Source organism: Cupressus sempervirens, chromosome 9 (genome assembly GCF_028749045.1).
Source record: "Cupressus sempervirens isolate cs-2001-9-10 chromosome 9, ASM2874904v1, whole genome shotgun sequence".
Taxonomy (NCBI): Eukaryota; Viridiplantae; Streptophyta; class Pinopsida; order Cupressales; family Cupressaceae; genus Cupressus; species Cupressus sempervirens.
In genome coordinates, this window is record NC_143126.1 from 181,674,254 (window position 1) to 181,680,253 (window position 6,000).

The window sequence follows — 6,000 nt, forward strand, 5'->3', positions numbered from 1 at the left end:
AGGCTTTGGATGGAGACCAACAAGATGAGTAATAAACATGAGTGGCTGCAAGAATCTTAGAGAAAATCTGATATTTTCCTGCGAGGGAGAGTGACTTTGTGATTTAGTAGTCGAGCTTTTTGCTAATCTTGGCCAACATAGCATTCCAAAGTTCTATAGGTGATGCCTGGAATGCAAAAGAAATGCTAAGAAAGTGGAAGATTTCTCCATGAGTAACCCATTTCCACTCCAACTGGCTAAGCCAAGGTGGAGTTAGCAAAAAGGATTGGCAGAAGTAGAGCATTTTATGCTATTGAATGGTAGAACTAGAAGCTTGACAAAAGGTTTCTAGGAAACTTAAAGCATTATTGATGTTTTCTTCATCCTCTAAAAGAGTGAGAAAAGAATCATCAGAAAAGTGTCCATTGACTAGTTGGGGGGATGATTTAGGAAAGGAAATGCCACAAACTAGTCTAGAGGACATAGAATGCGCAAGTAAATAACCAAAACCTTCTACAGCAAGGACATAAAGTGTAGGAGCTAGCAGACAACCTTGTTTGATGGAACAAAAAAGACCAAAAGCCTCTGATTGAAAATTGTTGATGGTAATGCAAGCATTAGCATCCCTAAAGAGCATCTGCATGAACTAGAGGAAGTTGGGGCCAAAACCTAGAGCCTAGAGCATAGCCAAGATGAAGGGCCATTCAATGCGATCATAGGCTTTATCAAAATCTATCTTTAAGAAGATGGCCTTTTGATTGGACTTGCAAGCCCATTTCATTCCCTCCTAGATAGAAATGATGTTGTCAAGAATATATCTGGACTTGATGAATCCAATTTGCTCTAGTCATACAATTAAGGGCAACATGTGCCTGATTTTGAGAGAGAGCCTTGGCAATGATCTTGTATGACACATTCAGAAGGGTAATGGGTCTCCAATTGCATATATCCTCTAGATCACCAGCTTTAGGTATGAATTTGATATTTCCTTTGTTTATAATGGCTCCTAAGCTTTTAGAGTGATAGGCTTCAAGATAAACTTGCTGTAGGTCAGGACCTATATGCTCACAGAGGTGTTTGTAGAATTCACAAGGGAACCCATCACACCAAGGGAACTTGTCATCCACCATGGAGTAGACCACCTCTTTAAGGTCATGGAGAGAAAGAAGTTGTTCACAAAAAGTGTGTTGCTCAACTGCTAGATGGTTTGGAGTAACAAAAATACACTTTCTTAGAGCTACCTCTTGAGCAACTGAATTTCCTTGCAAAGCAAACATGTTCTCATAGTGATGAACAAATGCTTGCAAGATGGTGGGGAGACTAGATAGAACATCATTTCCTTGTTTGATTTTTTTAATCCAAACATTGGTATGATGAGCCTAAAGAGCCTAAAAAAACTTCTTCAAGGCTTTGTCGCCAACCTCCAACCAGTGGAGATGGGCTTTGATTTGAGCTCCCCGCATAGCATAATTATCAACAATTTTCATGCCATGATGAAGCTTGGCAAGCTAAATTTTCAAGTCCACATCAAAGGGATTGAGGGTGAGGGCCTTAGAGGATTTTTGGAGGGCAAGCATGTTGGCCTCATAGGACCGTTTGTAGAACATAGCCAATTGTCGCCCATATATGCCCAAGAATTGAGTAGTTCTAGTAATGGCATCATTCCATCGTTGAATCCAACCCCTTTGAGAATGTGGACATGGCTCCAAGTTCCAAACACGTAGGATGTGCGAAATGGTGGAAGCATGCATCAACATAGATGTGTTGAGGAAGAACTGAGACTTGGCCACCTTTGGGACAACTATTTGCCAAGAAATGACAAAATAGATGGGGTAGTGGTTAGATAATGTCACATATAGTAGGGGAATGATAGGTAAATCTTGATCCTTAGAAAAGGAGAAAAAAGATTGCACAATGATCATAACATGATTAAGGCATTTTAATATACGGTCAGAGCTAGCTCAAAAGTTGGACCAAGTGTGCCAAACCCCACTATCCTAGTGGTGGTTGGTATTGGGATCAAAAAGCCACAATTTATTGCACATGTAATACTAGGATTGTCTTTCCTTAGCTATCTAGCAAAAAGGTAAAATTCTATCTTTGTCAGAGGCCACCTCAACCATATTAAAGTCCCCACACATAACCCAATTAGCTGGAGGCAAGTTGTCAGCTAGCCAGGCCCACATCTAGGATCTTTCCACAGCATCATTGGAAGCATAAACATTAATGACTCCAAAATAATGATTGTTAATGGAAAGAAAAAGCAAAATAATTCTATGTGTGGGGTCAAAAATGTGTGAAATAATAGCAGAATGAAGGCTAGGTGATAGGAGATTAACTACACCATCTCGACCAGCTTCATGTTGGAAATAAAACAACATGTTGCATTGTTGGTGGAGCTATGGAAGAGGTAGCAAGAGGAGTTTGCACCCCAACCAAGGTAGAAACCCTAGCCGTTACTTGAATCCCTTATGAGCCAGTAGGGTTTGAACCCTATGAAACTTCAAAACTAGGTCCTTTGTTTGCCACTTGCGTCCCTACTCTGGCAAGTGTTGATGCTCTTATAGGGATAGGAGGAACTGTGGAGACCATAGCATAGGACTGCTTGGGGGACAAGGGATTCGAGGGAGCCTGGCCCTTATGCCCAACAATAACCCATTCTTCTTTTTTTCCTTCAACTTGCTTGACAGGTGCCTCTTTAGGCATGGGCTTGACCCTAGGCATAGCTAGAGGGCAGTCCTTGATCTTGTGTTTCGTGAACTAGCACCTATAATAGGTGTTGGGGAGGTTTAAGTAAAGAACCTTCTGAGAGAAGGTTTTGGTCCCAATCTAAATTTTCACAGAATCCTTCAGATCCTTGAAAAGATCCACCTCTATGCAAACGTGTCATTGCGGGTAGGCATTGAATAATTTCTCAGGCTTCTTGGTGACAACTTTGCCAAGGGCTTTGGCAATGGACTCAATAAAAGGCTACCAAGGTAGGGGTAGACCTTGGAACTTGAACCATATAGGAACCCTAATATTTTTATCATCTGAGACTATGAAGTCTCATTATCATTTTTGAAAAACAAGGAGGAATGCACAAACCATGGTCCATTGTTAAAGACTACGTCTGCCTGTTATGGGTTAGCAAAGTGAAATAAAAAAAAACCTTTGGTAATGTCTTACATAGTGTAAAAGTGGACTCCATGAGGAGTCCAACTCTTGTTAACCCATTCTCAGAGCATAGCTTTAGGGGGATTCCTACCCATGAAAGAACCTATTAAGCTGTGATGTTCTAACTAATCACATGCAGCATCAAATTCTTGCAAAGGAAGGATAATGTTAGGACTACCTCACGAAAAACCTTTGGGACAAACTTGCATGGATGTTTGTTCTATGGAGGTGCCATGGTAGACAAAAGTAGCAGCGTGAACACCAGAAACAATTTGTTCACCACTGGTCAAAGCTATTATATCCTAGCCTAAAAAAATCCCACAGTAAATGTGGTGTGACAAGTGGAGATAATAGTGGATTCTACTTAAGCTTACATCATGTTATTAACCTTACTGAAGGTTACTAATTCACCCCCCCTCCTCCTCAGTTATTCTAAAGTATTCCAACAGTTTATCTCCTTCATTGTTCTTTCAAGTCCAACAATCTTTCTTCTTATGCCTTGGCTTCCCATAGTAATGACAATCTTTTGGTCCTTTAGATTGAGACCTCGTCCCCTTTGAATTTCCTCTTGATTTTCAGAATTACTTCCTCTCTTATTTATTTTGCCTCTGCATTGTGTGTTCAAAGAACTTCCTGATGTAGATCGACCTAAGGTTTTCCTATGAGTTTCCTTACTCAAAATAACACCAATCACATCATCAAGTTTTAGAGAATCAGATCTAGAAACATAATTACTCACAACCAATACCAAGCCATTTCAACTTTTTGACAAAGCACACAAAATCAAGAGAGCCCTTATTTCTTCATGAAAATTGACATTGATAGAAGATAATTGATTAGTAATATTATTAAATTCATTTAAATGATCTTCAATAGATTCACCTTTTTCCATCTTCATATTAAATAAATACTTCATGAGAAATGTGTTATTTGAAGTGGAGGGCCTTTTATACAATTTTGCTAGGGTTTACATCAATTCTTCTTTCATCTTTGCTTTTGTAATGTTAAATGTCATCGATGGTGCCAGGCATAATCGAATGCTTCCAAGTGCCTTTCTATCTAAAATCTCCCAGTCCTCATTTTTCATAGTTCCCTGTTTCTTTTTTTTTCCTTCTAATGGCTTCCATATATCTTCTAATAAAGATAGTCATCCATTTTTTATTTTCCATAACTAAAGGTTTTTCCTATTATACTTCTCAACCTTTAGCTTACCCTTGTTCACCATCAATCCCACTCAACTGTGATATTTTAGAGTGCAAGATAACTCACTCCACCATCATTATAAAATCAATTAGTTTTCACTAAGGTAATTAAGACCTATAACCACACTCAGGAATATTAGATTGGTCACTGGATCACATTGTAAGACCATAGTTCTAGGATTGGCAATTTATAAGCCCTTGGCTATCTGTTGGTCATAAATGATCCCATATCTTAGGAATAAATATTTTCATCTTTATTTCTCATGTTTTTCATGTTTAGATCCATTAAGGATCTTAAAATTAGGCCTAGGACAAAATCTACTTGATAAATATGCATTATTGCAAAAATTATCAAAAGTGCTTAAAAGTTGCTATGCAACTTTGAGAAACCTTTCAAAAACTTGTAGAAAATTCCTCCAAAAGGCTATTCTATTTAAACCAATTTCATATCCAAAGGAAAAATATATAAATATCTCTCATAGGCGGTCGATAAGGAGATGTAATTGTTTTGGCAAAGAAATTAATACAATAAACTATTTTTCCTATAATTTTGTGAGTTTTATGGTGTTGTATGGATTTGTATAGACATATGAGCATGTGTTAGTGACTCTAGAAGGTAGAGGGTTTAATTAGCTTTTATATTCAAATGGTTTCATTCTTTTATCCTTTATAGTTTGTAAGTCATTCAAGTTTTGTTGAAAGGTGTCTAGAAATCAACATTTAACAAGGGTTTCACCTAGGTCATTGTTGTTTTGGCACTTTCCACCATGGGATTTTGATGCCCCTTGGTGAAATCAAATATTTTTAAATTTAATTTCATATTTTTTAGGTTTCAAAGATGGAGAAGTAGTGGATTGGGTTTGCCACCATACCCTATGTGTATGGCACCATACATACACCATACAACAATTTGCAACAATCACCATAACTTGAGTTTGGAAGCAATCCAAAGCTTGAAACTTTGGAATTAGACCATTCTTTTATGCCCCAACATTATCCAATAGCCACTTGTTGATTTTGCACGTGGGAAGAGGTACTTATTGTGCAACAACCTAATTAAGCCTATTAGTACAACCAAAACATGGTTACAACAGGGATTTGTATTAAACTTTAGTTTATGTGATTTGGATATGTTTTTTATGTCCATAAAGAGTGTCTAAATATAAATCTAAACTTGATCTTCATGTGGAATTATTCCTTGTTATGTCTAGTTTTCAATTGGAAGGGCTACTAGCCAAGATACAACAATATTCTAAATTGTCATGTTTGGGCTATTTGGAACCAAAAGAATCATTGATTTTGCTGTCATTAGACCTAAATAGGTCAGAGAAGTGTTCATAGTTCAATCCATGGTCTTTGCATTCATTTTATTGAAGTTGGGTGTTTGTTCTTTAATAGGGATTCTGGGTAATCCTTGCATACTAGTGTTGTGGACATTGACAAACATAGTGATTAGGTTCTTTGCCTCTTTGGGGATATGATAACTTGTTTGAGTCTAGTTTTTAATACTTGTGATAAGTGCCTAAGTGTTGAACCCTTTCTTTGGGGTATTGCAATATTCTAACCTTATCTAATTGCCTAGTTTCTTGCCTATTGAAGGCTTTCATTATGCACTAATGCATCTAATGGTATCAAATCCATGTCTATACTTGAGAATGAGGAG